Source organism: Vigna umbellata, chromosome 9 (assembly GCF_029865625.1).
Source record: "Vigna umbellata cultivar VRB3 chromosome 9, Vumbellata_1.0, whole genome shotgun sequence".
Classification (NCBI taxonomy): domain Eukaryota; kingdom Viridiplantae; phylum Streptophyta; class Magnoliopsida; order Fabales; family Fabaceae; genus Vigna; species Vigna umbellata.
This window is the reverse complement of record NC_142173.1, coordinates 6,136,804-6,151,331: the sequence shown is the minus strand read 5'-3', so window position 1 is coordinate 6,151,331 and position 14,528 is coordinate 6,136,804.

Below are 14,528 nucleotides of genomic sequence, written 5' to 3'. Positions count from 1 at the left end.
AGTACATCAAACCCTAGTCTAAAAATAAAAACAAATAAGTTCAGAAAACTTAAACCACAAAACATAAGCACATGATAACATTCATCAGTAAATGCTATCTCAGCTCCTCATCAATCTGAGCTGTCCTCTGTATCTTCCTCTTCCTCCTCATCTTCATCATCTTCAAATGCATCATCCTCATCAGCTTCATCTTCTTCCATATCTCTAGCTGAAGCTTCAGCTGCTTCAGCTCCTCCTCCATGCACTGGTTCCTCTGGCCATGCTACCACATTATGGAATTCATCCATAGTCCACCTGTGGGCTGGAGGTGTATCATACATCCCCACAATCATCTCAGCAGTGGCCACCTGCCCTCTGTGAATGGACTGCAACTGAGCCCCTATAAGAGACATGTACATGTCCCTCATCTGGACTGGTTCTGCTTCATGTGTATCAGCAGATGTCTGGCTCTGTGCTGGCCCTCTCTCTCTACGAGCACGGCGTGGTGGAACTGGCCGAGCTGCATCATCACCTCCACAGTACTGTCTATAATAGGCCTCATCAATAGCTTTTCTTGGCCTCTCAAATGGTGGAGCAGAAGTGTCCACCCCAGCTATCTTGCAAAGGTGCGTGATCAAAGAAGGATGTCCTAGTGGTGCTTTGTTGTTTGAAGTATTGGCGCACACACTAATTTCATCAGCTATCACCTGCCCAATATTAACATTCAAGTTTTTGATAGCACAATAGATGAAGAATGCCCTGCTGAGAGTAATATCTGACACATGTGAACATGGCTGAATGTTGGCATGAGAAAACGCCATCCAATACTTTGCAAGAGGAGTCAAATCTGTCCTCCTAATGTTAACCACTGAGCCAGATCGATTCCTTTGGAAGTGTCCTCCAGGTATACACAGTACTCTCTCCACATCCTCATAATCAGCACCTTCCTCCATGCAAAGAGCAAACTGGCACTGCTCACCAGCCCATACAGTGTCCAGAAAGTTATTAATTGAATCAGGATCATACCTGATAGCATGGCCTCTGACATAGCCCAAATAATTCTCAGCTGGATAATCACCAATCTTTTTTGCATTGGTGTAAAATTCCTTAACCACAGCTATGTTGGCAGGTGCAGGATAAGTGGCTAGCTTTCCCCAGTCATTCCCTAAAACTTGCTCTCCAAATTGAGGAGCAAGGTTAGGTATCATTCCAACCTTTCTCTCCATTAGCAGTCTCCTGTCCTGAACCACTTTAAAGTGCTTCTCATGTTTCCTAGAGAGGAACCTACTAGATTGGGGTTGCTCTGGTTCCTTTTCCTTTCTCTTGGTTGCCATGGTTTTCAATCTTTTTCCTGATGAGGATGCCATTCCTACATTCACAACACAAACAAAACCACAGAACATGATGTTAATCATTAGTAAGACACAGAATACAACTCCTTTCGAAGCTAAACCACCGCTGAGGGCCAGAATTCCCCCTCAGCGCCACCAGTACCACATTCCAGATCACACAAAACCAGAAAAATCAAATCTGGCAGAGTGCCGCTCAGCGGCAGTTTACCCCTCAGCGGTAACTCTGCAGATTTTTGAAAAACCTGTTTTAAAGCTTTCCTAACTCCACCCAAATGCAATTTTCAGTTTTCCAGTTCATAATCATGCAGTTTAATCGGTTCAAACATCAAATATATCATCAAATCATGCCAAGAAATCAAAACCCCTAAATCTTCATGCTTTGACCATCATATTCAAAATCAAAACCCTAGAATGAACAAAATGCATTTTACTTACTTGGGTGGAGATACTAGATGCAATGAGAATGCTTCCAAGCTAGAATGCTCTCTTCCAACCCCAAACTTTGATGGCACACTAGTGAAAAAGTGAGTGGAAGAGAAATTTTCTTAAGAGGGAAGATTGAAAAGATGTAGAAAACCTTGGAGAAGGTATGTAGGAGTGTTTGTGCAAAGAAAAGTCTGAAAGTGTGAAAGAATGCGCAGCTTAGGGTTTAAAAATACCCTAATGGGCTCGGGTCCCGCTAAGGGGAACTAAAACCCTATTCTGCGAGAGTACCGCTCAGCGGCACTTTCGTGATGTGTTCTTCTCCTTCTTTTCTTAACCTACGTGCCTCCTAGACATGCCCCTCACTGGCTCCCTGCAATTCAATGTTCAAAAATGCTTATGCAAACCCTAACTAAAACAAATCAACAAAAATATTCAATCAACTGGGTTGCCTCCCAGGTAGCGCTTGTTTAACGTCACGAGCCTGACCCAAAATCCACCAACACCCTTCAGTAGGTGCAAAATTTTCTTACCAACACCCATCAGTAGGTGTTACAGCCATTGTATCCTTCAGTAGATACTTAACCACCTAGCATCCTTCAGTAGATGCTATATCCAACAAAATAAATACAAAAATAATGTTCACAAATTAAAAATTACAAAACCAAATCAAAAGTTTTTAAATTCACTGGGTTGCCTCCCAGCAAGCGCTCTTTTAATGTCATTAGCTTGACCCAATAAAGCTCAAGTTCCTTCTTCTTTTTCTTCTTTCTACTGAACTTCTTCAGAAATTTGATCAAACCAGGAACCTGTTGCAGTGTCTCAATCATAGGAACTTTAATCTCCAATTTCTTGAAGATTTCCATAAAGCACTTGAATTTCTTTTCCTTCCTATGATTCTTCTTTAGATGAGGATGTGATTTTTCATATGATTTCTTCTTCTTTCCTCTCATCTTCTTTTTCTTCCTTTTTCTCTCCCTAAATTTTCTCTTTTTCTTTTCTTTTATTTTTTCCTTCCCTTTTCTTTTTCTTTTCAACTTCTTTATTTTCACACAAATTTTCTTTCTCTCTTCTCTCTCAACCACTTCTTTTTCTTTTTCTTCATCTTTATCTTTCTCACTCAACTCTTCTTTCTCTTTTCTCTCTACCCTTTCCTCATCTCCCTCTAATTTTTCCTCATCAATAATCTTGTCACTTTCAGTGATAATGACTTGCCCTTCCTCCTTAAGGTTAACTTCAGTATTAACATCATCATTCAATCTCTGACTGATGTAACGAAGTTGCATCTCCATTTTTTTACATGATTCTTCAATGCTTTTCTGAGTAGAGTCGGAATTTTTCAAAAATCGTTGAAGGGTGTCCTCCAACCTATCCAAACTTCCTGATAAAAAGGGTTGTTGCTGCCATTGTTGTTGTGGTTGGTTCTCAAATTGTCCAGCAGCTTGCCAAAATTGGCTTTGATCCATGCTTGAGTGAGGTTCCCACCAGTGGTTGAGATTACTTTGGTAGAATTGAGTGCCCATATAGTTAAATTCTTGACCAAATTGCATCCTGCAAGCATTAGGCACAAAACTCTAGAAAATATTTGTTAGCACAAAAAGATAGAGAAGATACAAAGAATAAATGATAAGAAGATAAAAGATAGCAAGATAAAAGATAAAAACATAAAATAGAAAAATGAAAACAGAAAACAGAAAAAAAAATAAAAACAGAAAACGAAAAAAAAACAGAAAACGAAAAAACAAAAAAACAAAACAAAAAAATAAAAATAAAAATAAAAACAAAAAAACAGAAAATAAAAAAAACAGAAAAATAAAACAAAATAAAATAATAACTGAAAACTAAAAACAGAAAATAAAATCAAATCAAATCAAATCAAATCAAATAAAATCAAAATAAAATAAAATCAAATAAAATCAAATCAAATAAAATAAAATAAAAACAGAAAAAAAAATAAAAACAGAAATTCAAAATTAAAGTCAAAGATAATCAATAATCACACAAATTAACGAGTTAAACCACGAGTCCCCGGCAACGGCGCCAAAAACTTGATGCACAAATTTATGAACACCAAAATATGATGTCACAAACTTGTTTTTCAATCGGCAAGTATGACCGAATCGTTCAAGTAATAAACTTGGTAAGACCAAGTATCGTTCTTCCCAAAGGACTCACGGCCTAGTTTAGTTGTGTGGTTTCTTGATTAGCTAAGACTTAAAGAGAAATATTTGGATTTTATATGCAAAAGACGAAAATTAAATATGTATGCATGAAGTTTTGATCAATGGCAAAAAGCAAAAGATAAACACTTTCAATGAAATATATGTATGAATATGTTGTTGGGGGTCAATTTCATCTGATCCACTCTCATATATTTTAGGAATTCAACATTCAAATCATCATTGTTAATGCCACTCTCTAAAGTACCTTTCAAGAAGGCTTCTCCCTAATCACGAGTTCATACAATTCCTAGCATTCCTAATGATCAGTTCATAAGTGCAGGAGCTTAACGACAACCAATATGAAATTGGGAGAAATTCCCCGGATCTAGACTTCCCCGTACGCGCCCGTATCGACAAAACCAATAATCATGCATCGAATGAGTTAAACAATGCAAGCATTATGCAAAGAGGAAAAACCCTAACTAATGATGAAAGAAAGCATAGATCTTAAATAAAAGATGTAAAAACAAATTCCATATATGAGAGCTTCAAAAGATTACATTGATTCCCCAACAAACATACAGAGTTTAGTTCACCATATTCATGGTGAACCTAGATGAATAACAATGAAAGAATGAAAGAGATAGAAAAACCCGAGAAAGAGAAGAGGAGAACTGTCACCATCTCCCAATCTACCCCAAGGGGTGGAAGAGAGAGTGTTTGCTTCGTTTCTGCCAAAGATACAAACCCTAGGACGTCCTACAGCTTATATACTATTCCAAAAATACAGAAAAATTAGGCCCAAGCCCATAAAAGTGCCAAAAAAACAGTCCAAGCCCATTTAGAATGGCACTCAGCGGTATTTTACCGCTCAGCAGTGAGTGTGTGACTTGTTTGCTCCCCTCAGCGGCCATTTTGCCCCTCAGCGGACCTCCCGCAAGCTCCTGAGTGCCGCTCAGCGGTAAACTGCCGCTGAGCGGTGACTTCGGCTTCTCCTTTTGCACTTTTTATTGTCTTTTCTGATTTCATCTCTCTCCTTCTTCACTTCTTTCACCAAATTCACCTTAAAACCTGCACAAAAACACTGAAATCAAGCATAAACCTGTCCAGCTCTCTTATTTCTAAAAATATGAAGAAAAGCATGATTTCAAGCTAGTTTCTAAGTGTAAAGGTTGCTTTTAGTGTCAATTTTAATCATAAAAATAACAGTTTTTCAACTGTTATCACACTCTTCCAATTGCTTGGTAATCTGACCCATTTGAGTCTCCCAATACTTAATAGAAGCCTCAGTGCTCTTTTGAGTAGACTCAGTTGTTTGTATGAACTGATTAAGAGTTTCTTCCATCCTTATTGACCTTTCATTTAGTATAGCCATCTGTTGCCATAAGGTTGGTTGTTGCTGTTGCTTATTGAATTGCCCAGTTTGTCCAGCTTGCCCAGTTTGTCCGTGACCAATGCTTGGGTGTGGTTTCCACCCTTGATTAAAATTCCCCTGACGGTACTGATTGGCCATGAAGTTTACATCTTATAATGCTTCTGCTAGAAAAGCGCATTGACCATTGATATGGTCTCCTCCAAATACTTCACACAACTATGCTTGAGCCTGTGCAACAATCTTTAACTCTTTTGGTAGTTGTGCAAGAGTTTTCGTAAGAGTCTCCAGTTTTTGTGTTAGTATCTTATTTTGTGCTAGCAAGGCATCATGGGTTTGTAATTGTAGAACTCCTTTTTGTTGTATAGGAGCTCCTCTTTCACTGTTGAGCTCATTGTCACTAGTAGCCATATTATCAATGATTTCTGTAGCTTCCTCTGGAGTTTTCCATTTGATATTTCCTCCTGCTGAGGCGTCAAGCATCATCTTGGTTTGTGGACCAAGACCTCCAAGGAAGGTTAGGACTACTTGCACATCATCAAAGCCATGCGTGGGTGTTTTTCTTAATAAGCTTTTATACCTGTCTCATGCATGCCCCAGTGATTCTTCCATGCCTTGCCTGAATGATGAAATCTCTTGCTTTCCTTTATTTACTTTTGATTGTGGAAAGTATTTGTTTAGGAACTTGGTCACCACTGCTTCCCACTCTGTAAAGCTTTCTTCTGAAAAAGAATTTAACCAAAGCTTAGCGTTGCCTCCTAGTGAAAATGGAAACAAGCTAAGTTTGATTGCTTCATCCAACACCCCATTTATTTTCACCGTGTTGCAGATTTCATAAAAAGTTGTGAGGTGCTCATATGGGCTTTCGTGAGACAACCCATTAAATTGATTACTCTTCACCAGTTGGATTAATGTTGGCTTAACCTCCATGTTGACTGCATTGACCCTTGGTCTTGCTATGCTGTTAAAGTGTTGAGGTCCAGCTATATTTGTGTAATCTGCAAGAGTTCTTCTGGCATTATTATTCTCCATATTCTCAGTGCTATGGTTAGAACCTTGTGGTGATGGTTGTAACAGAGTTTCCGGAGGAGGAAAAAGTTCTCTAGATGTACGGATTCTTCTCCTCCGTCTACTCTCGTCTAAACCTTCAAGAAGAGGTTCTGCAGTTTTCTTGCTTCTAGTTCGGATTGCTTCCTGCATACACAAACAAACAAATCCCTAGAAGAATTGGTTAGCACAAAAAGATATAAAAGAAGATATAAAATCTGAGATGAGAAGATAAAAACAGAAAACAGAAAAATAAAAATAAAAACAGAAAATAAAATAAAATAAAATAAAAACAGAAAAAATAAAAACAGAAATTCAAAATTTAAAATTCAAACAAAGTCAAAGATAATCAATAATCACACAAATGAACTAGTTAAACCACGAGTCCCCGGCAACGGCGCCAAAAGCTTGATGACAAATTTATGAACACCGAAAAACAGCACCACAAACTTGTTTAACAATCGGCAAGTGTGACCGAATCGTATCAAGTAATAAAACAAGGTAAGACCAAGTATCGTTTTCCCAAAGGACTCACGGCCTAGTTTAGCTATATGATTTGTTGATTATTTAAGACTTAAGAACAAATTGATTGTAGGTTTAAATGCAAGAGACAGTAATTAAACATGTATGCATGAATTTTGATCAATGGAAAAGAGGAAAACAAACACTTTAATGAATTAAACGGATGAGTATGTTGTTGGGGTTATCAATTTCATCTTATCCACTCTCATATATATTTTCAGGAATTCATCATTATTATCATCAATGCTAATGCCACTCTCTAAATTACCTTGCAAGAAGGCCTATCCCTAATTACGAGTTCATACAATTCCTAGCATTCCTAGTAATTAGTTCTTAAAGTGCAGGAGCTTAAAGGCAACCAATATGCTATTGGGAGAAATTCCCCTGATCTAGACTTCCCCGTACGTTCCCGTATCGACAAAATCAATAATCATGGCAATGAATGAGTTAAACAAAGCAAGCAATAAGCAAAGAGGAAAAACCCTAGCTAAAGATGAAAGAAAGCATATATCTTAATATAAGACATTAAATCAAATTCCATATATGAGAGTTTCACAAGACTACATTGATTCCCCAACAACAATACAAGGTTTAGTTCACCATATTCATGGTGAAACTAGATGAACAATAATGAAAGAATGAAAGATAGAACCCTAGAAAGAGGAGGAGGTAGCCTAAGCATCCAAGATCTTCCTTCAAGGGGTGGAAAAGAGAGTGTTTGTTTCGTCTTTGCCAAAGATACAAACCCTAGGACGTCCTAAAGCTTATATACTATTCTAAAATTACAGAAAATTAGGCTCAAGCCCAAAATAGTGCCGCTCAACGGTAAGTGTGTGAGTTGTTTTCTTCCCCTCAGCGGCCTTTTCACCCCTCAGCGGATCCAACGTGACTGTCTGAGTGCCGCTCAGCGGTAAATTGCCGCTCAGCGGCAGTTGCGGCTTCTCCTTTTGCACTTTTTGATGTCTTTTCTGATTCCATCTCTGTCCTTCTTCACTTCTTTCACCAAATTCACCTTAAAACCTGCACAAAAACACTGAAATCAAGCATAAACCTGTGCAGCTCTCTTATTTCTAAAAATATGACCAAAAGCATGATTTCAAGCTAGTTTCTAAGTGTTAAAGGTTGCTTTTAGTATCAATTTTAAGCATGAAAATAACAGTTTTTCAACTGTTATCAACCTTCTTTTTCTTTGGGCCATTGGTTTAACTTATGGGAAGATAGATAAATGGTGGAACAGAAAATCGGGATCAATACTTGGTATGTCAGTTGGAGAACAGGCAAATTCCTCTATTTGAGCGCGGACTGATTCTCCTGTGTTTTCGTTGACCTTTGTGACCTAGGGTTGTTTGGTCCCTAAGAGGCAACCTTGCTTTGGTGGATCAGATAAAGGTCGACCGTCATTATGGAACTACGACCTAGGATCAAGGTCGAGAGTGTTGTCAACATAACCTTTTGTGTGAACCCGCTCTCCTGCCCGTCCAAGCAAAGGTTCTGGCTAGGGTTAGATCTAGTTGGTCAGAATGTCTAACTCCTTGAAGACGTGCCAGAATAGGACATCAACTGAGCTTCCTTGGTCAATGAGGATCTTGTGAACTCACTTCTTGACAATGGTTGTTGTGATGACTACTAGATCGTCCTGATCTAGATTGTTTATACAAAAGTCTTCTTTTGTGAAGGTTATAGGAGGTAAACATCATGGTAGGAAATGACTCACTATGTTGATACTCCTTTTGTACCTTTCCTACCTTGCCTAGGAGCTTCCCCCTTCGGTGAAACTTCTTGTGATGGTATGGACGATTCCCCTCACCTGAGTTGGGTTAGTTTGTGCCTGGACGATTTGACTTCGGACTAGAGGCTACATAGGAGATGGAACGGGCTGCTAGACCTAGGAGGGTTGTTGAGAGTCATGTACTTTAAAGTATCCAAGGTGGCGAACACTGTCTTGTAGTTGGCAAACCAAACTCTATACATGGTACTTAACACGTCAAATGGTTCCACCAAGTATAGGAGTAGAATGTAATATCAATCCAAGGTGGTAGGAAATAATATACAAAATACTTTTTTGTCCTGAATATGAATAATGCTTGGATCAAATAGACCTTTTGATGAGTCGTCAGGTCAATTACTTCATCCAGTAGATATTGATGAAAATCTCCTATAGGATGTTAGCCCAGGCTACTTCTAGGATGAAATAGAAGTTGTCGATGTTAGGTAGGCATATGTACCAACACTATCTTAGAAATTCAGGTGTCAGGGGTGTGCTCGAGAGGTCTGATGTCCTTCTCATTTTACCAGTCTATCGGATGTTCGGTACAACTTTGAGACTCTATCGACTCTCCATCTTGGTTGGGATTGTGATTCCTCTATGCACTACGATCTCATCTTGAGTGGCAGGATCGTTCGTGAGTCTCTCGGATCTGTCACTAGGTCGATTTGCTTTGAGCTCTTCAGGATTTATGTTGAATAAATCGACTACAACTAACCTAGGAGTCTCGTCATGGTGACGAGCTTTGATCTACCTAGGAGTTGCATAAACCCTCTCCTTGATGACTTCCTTGACGCACCGGAATGCTACTCTTATCGCAATTCTTTTGCGAGTGAGACTCCTCGCTTTCCGATGAGTACTACATTTGAACCACTGGTTGGGGAGTTTTCTTCCAAGGACAAGGACACGGAGGAGGCTTCCTATTCTCCAAGGTGGCTAGCTTTTAGTTCAACGCTTGAAGGTCTGCCTGGTACTGGTACACAAAGCTTCGAGCTCTTCGTCGCAACCCTTATGCAGTTTCTTACTTTGCTAAATCAATGTCTACATTTGAGCTTGAAGGGTTGTCATTGGATTGGATTCCATATGTGTGACAATTGGACTTGGCTTTGAGTCATAACCATGTAAGATGGAGGCTGGGGAAAAGTTTTACCAAGACCTTACAATGGACGTTAATGTTTTTATCCTAAGTCTGTCCTGTCCAGTAATATCGTTAAGGTCAATCACCTATCATCTGATGTATTGTTCACTTTAGAGCCTATGCTTCCTCACGATTTTATTCCTTAAAAAGCACATTGAAGGGTTAAAGGAGTATTTAAACTCTTATATATACCTCAACCCTTAAATGATGTAGGATTATGGAGCGATAGAATCACATATTAAAAAAAATGAACTTTTACACTATTCAACCTTTTATTTTAACTTTTCAAAAAGTAATTCCCAGATTATATGTTTAATTAAACGAAGTTGATAATATTAATTATTATATTATACATTTCTTTTCCTATTTGTTAAACTTAATCTTTTCTTTTATGCTATAAATAAATAAATAAATAACAATTAATGAATACCTGTAAAATCAATATGTCAGAGCGGTGCAACGGTGCAGTGAAATGGTTAACATGTTCAACAAACCAAGAGAATGGTGAATTGGTTTCTTATCACAAATCGTTCTTTTAATAATTTTCTCACGTAAATATAAATTCCTTAAAACAATTTAAACAAATAAAAAGAGTAAGGAAGATAGAAAATTGCACAAGTAATTTTTATCCTGGTTCGGATCACAAAGATCTTAGATCCAGTTATTAATCTTAACCGAGAATTAACGTTTCACTAGCACAAACCAATAAACTATTACAATCACAAAGAAAATAAACAAGTTGAAGGTTAGAACACCTCTCTTATTACCCCAAAAGATGAAACGCACTTTCCCTGTAACCCACAAGGGATGAACACCTCTTCCGAATGTTTCACGAAGGATGACCACTTCCTTTGAATCTTCCAAAGAATGAACACCTCCTTTGAATATTCACAAAGGATGACATGCTTTCAACTCAGCAACAACAACAACACTCAATCACACTCCTAGTGAAAGTTTTTGCTCTATGCCAACAGGTCAAGTTCTCAAAGCCACAACACAAGGGTTACACAAACCCTATAACACTTATCACCGCACACTACAGATAAGAATTTCAAAATACACTTATTTCAAATGTTGTATTTCGTATTTTAGAATGAGAGTCTCAATAATTTAGAGAGATCTCACTCAAGGATACCTCCAAAATGCACAACCGTAAAACACTTGCATAAAAATTCTCATAATTACTTATTTATAATTGATTACTCATAACTGATTATTATAATTTGATAATCGATTATCTTGAGTATAGAATGAGGTTTTCTGATTCAAAATGAATTTTAACACAATCTAAGATAAACAATACATAGAATCAAAGATAAACCACAACCTATATATAAATCTACTAAATTACAAAAATTTTAACATAAAACAAATTTTTACGAAGATCTTTTTGCAATAAGAACTCATGACACTTGACTCTTTAGCTTTATGCTAACACAATATAATAATATAATAGTAATTCTCTTTTGTTTATTATTTAACACTCGATCCAATTCAATAATAACTTTAACACAATTTCGTTTAATTATTATTATAAAAAATGGTTCTATGGTACCAAACATTAATGTGGTGACACTCTTTAATTTGATAGTCAAATTAAGATATTAAAAACAGAATAATTAGTAATATGTTAAATTATTTGCCTTCGTGACTAATAATATTCTAAGAGATAAATCATGTATAAAATTTCGTATGCAAAAAAGAGTATTCTTTGAATGCTAGGCTTATAAGTCAGATTCCTAATTAATAAATTGTACATCTCCATTCATAATTAATTTTGAACATCTTCTACAAATAAACTGTACCTTATAATCAGTCACAAGTTACTACAGTATCTTAATACTCTTTTTTATATATATTTCAAAACATTTTTCACGTGTACTAAGGAAATTTAGTCCAAATAATAGTTAAATAATATAATTTTCTTTTAATAAATATATTAACATTGAATAACAGCAATACAATATTATAATGTCATAAAATTAAAAAAGACTTAATATTATTGAAGTTTAATTTTTTTAGCTATTCTAATAATTTAATTTATAATTAAAATAATAATAATATTAATAATACTATTTGTCATTATAAAAAATAACACTTAATATTAATTTTATTATAGTTAAACAATCTAAAATAAAAGACCTAATTAGATATTTTAAAAAACTAAATTGAAATTATATATTTAATTGAATTTTTATAAAAATTAAAGGATCAACATAAGATTTTAGTCACTTATATTTTTATAAAACATTTTATCACTATTTCTAAAAATTAATCCATGAGATTGTCTCAATATTTCACCAAAAGCTTCTTGTAAGGGCCTGAAAAATATAGGGCCATTGGGCCTTATGTTGAGGCAGTCAGGCCCGTAAAACTAAGGACATCATGACCTTAGAAGGGATTTTCTTTTTCAACTCTGAGTTCATTAGCCAACCTTTCTTTCTCTCTCTAACCTCTGTTCTTCTTCTTCTTGCTCTGTCTTCTCTCTACCCTTACATAAATTTCAACCGTTGCATTGTCTAATAGGTGGTGTTCTTTCGTTCACGGAGTTGATAGCTTTCCATCCATCCGATTAGTTTCCGTTTTGGATGGGTAAGTCATTCTTTTCTGTTTCTCCATCTCTTGAACCTAGGCATGCAACTTTGCTAGTTGCATGTAGCCAGTAGTCCCCCCTTTTGTTGATTCTTTGCCTACTATAGCTCTAAGAGTTGTTTCTGTCTCCACTTTAGTGAATTGTAGGGTCTTGTTGTGTGCTGGCTGTGTAAGGCACTGTTGGGGTCTTGATTACTGTTCTGATCAGTACTGTGCTTATAACCACCAAGGTAAGGGGAGCTAGTTGTTTGTTTTAAATTTGTTTTATAAATGTGTATGTTGTTTGGAGTTGTATGTTTCGTTTTTGAGTATGTTGTATTATATGTATTGATGTGTGAAAACTATGAATTGTGTTGTGATGTTATGAACTGAGTGGATGAGTTTAATTTACTGTAATGGATCAGGTTGGGAGTGATTCGGGGTGTGAAGTCTGTTACAACATTGTTTAGAAAGAAAGCATAATGAATTGGAAATGGTTTAAGTTATTTTGGAGGAAGTGGGATAGTGAATTTGAGGGTTAAGGGTATAGAGCTCTTGTAGTCTGTTGGGACAATATAGCGAGGTTATTTGTGATTTGTTAGAGTCATCAAACTGGTCAAAACAAGTGCAAAAGGGATTGAATTGAAATTTGGTCTGTAAGTTGTAGGAGTTGATGTTTTAAAAGATAAAACTTGATCTTAATCAGTTTAGATTAGTAATGGGGAGGGTTAGGATCATCTAGGCATGTGTAATTGAGCTTAATACACGAATTGGAGGTCTTAGAAGTTGGCCAAGAGGCCTAGAAATGGTAAGGGCTGGTGTGAGTGTGTGATTCTCCAAAATTTGCGTTCTGTAGATGACGCAGAGTCGTTGTGCGAGCTGTCTCGCATTACGAGACCTTGTAGAGGGTGCTCACTGTCTGAGTCATTCGTTGTGCGAGCTGGTGCGTTTTGCGAATGACCAGAGGGTGTTGCTCTCTGTTTGTGGATTCACATGGCGAATTTTGTCGGTATGCGACTAGTGGTGGTCTGGAACCACTGCCCATTTAATTCGAAAGGCGAGTGGGAAGCATAGCGAGAGTTTTAAGGGGGTTGGTCTCTGTCTGGGCCCTCGCATAGCGACCTGGGTGCGCTAGGCGCGAGACCCAAAGTCTGATACTTATTCAGACTTAATTTGCAAGGCAAGCTGGGTGGGTGCGCTATGCGAATAGCGCCAGTGTCGCCTTGCGAGGGTGGTGCGCTGTGCGACGAGTGTTGGGTTTGGTTCTCTAAATTTTCTCTTGTGTTGCGTTTGATTAGTGTGCTCTTTGGTTGTTGGTGAAACATTCTTTTGCATCTATAGTATTGCATTGTGATATTCAAACAAGTATGTGGATTGTAGCAAAAAGTGTATGGTTATAAAGTGGTGGAAAGATGATCCAAGTTGTAAACCAAGTTCCATCTGTGTAGAATCTCTTGGTGAGATTCTTAGTGTTTAGAATGAGAGTAGGAGCTCAGTCTTGGGGGTCATCCTGAAACTCCAATGGTCTTTCTTCTCACGTAGAAAGGATTGAACCATGTAGTGAGGAGTAGTAGGAGGTCTTAGTCTTGGGGGCTTCCAATATGCCTCAAGGCCCAAAACAGGCTAACCTCGTGAGTGTGGTAGGGTGAGGGAACCCAAGTTTCATAAGCCACCACGAGTGCAAGACCCGCCATAGCTCGACTATCATTCTAAAGTCCGGACGAGTCAAGTCTAGAACATAACATGTTAGGATGCGTGTTTATCTTGCTTGATTGGAGTTAACTCTTGCATGCACATATTGTCATATTGTATGCTTTTTATATAATTAGTTCACCCCCGCTTGTTTGTGTTTGTGCTATGTTTGTGTATGATTCCTCTTGCGATGATCATCCACTTGGATGGGAGCAAATGTCGAGGAAGTGCCCCTGAAGCAAGCATTAGAGGAAGATGACATTGAATCCTAGTTTCATTAGGATCTCCTTATTTAAACTTATGTGTTTTGAAAAAACTTTAATATATAAAACCCTTGGCATTTTGGAAAACTCTAGTACCTCAAGCTTTGACTTCATAGTATTTTAAGGATGACTGTAATTCTCAATATTCAGTTATATGTTTCCAACTGCTTTCTATTATTATAACTCAATGGCGTCCTTATTATATATGCATGCCGTATATTTTAGGGATATATATAATAAAT